Below are 392 nucleotides of genomic sequence, written 5' to 3' on the forward strand. Positions count from 1 at the left end.
AACAAATTTATACAAAACAACAACAGCAAAATAAACACTCTACATACACTTTCCCATACCCTAAAACATGCACAATCACAGACCTATATCTACACATTGTGAATATTGAAACTGTTTATCCAAAGGAAAATAAAAACAATCAGACATTTGTCTTGAATAAATTCCCATACTTTTTCGTCTTTTTAATGATAAAATAAAAGACTAACACTCATTTTCACTTTTTATTTCTTTATCCCTCTCTAGAGGTTGAAAATTACATTAGAGAAATAGTACAAAGAAGTAATGTTGATAATATAAACCATAGTGATGAAACAGAACAATAATGCATTTTTTAAAAATGTTAAATAGATGAAAGTATCTTTATGTTTACACCCCATTTAACTGCGATATGC

Source organism: Penaeus monodon, chromosome 24 (genome assembly GCF_015228065.2).
Source record: "Penaeus monodon isolate SGIC_2016 chromosome 24, NSTDA_Pmon_1, whole genome shotgun sequence".
Lineage (NCBI taxonomy): Eukaryota > Metazoa > Arthropoda > Malacostraca > Decapoda > Penaeidae > Penaeus > Penaeus monodon.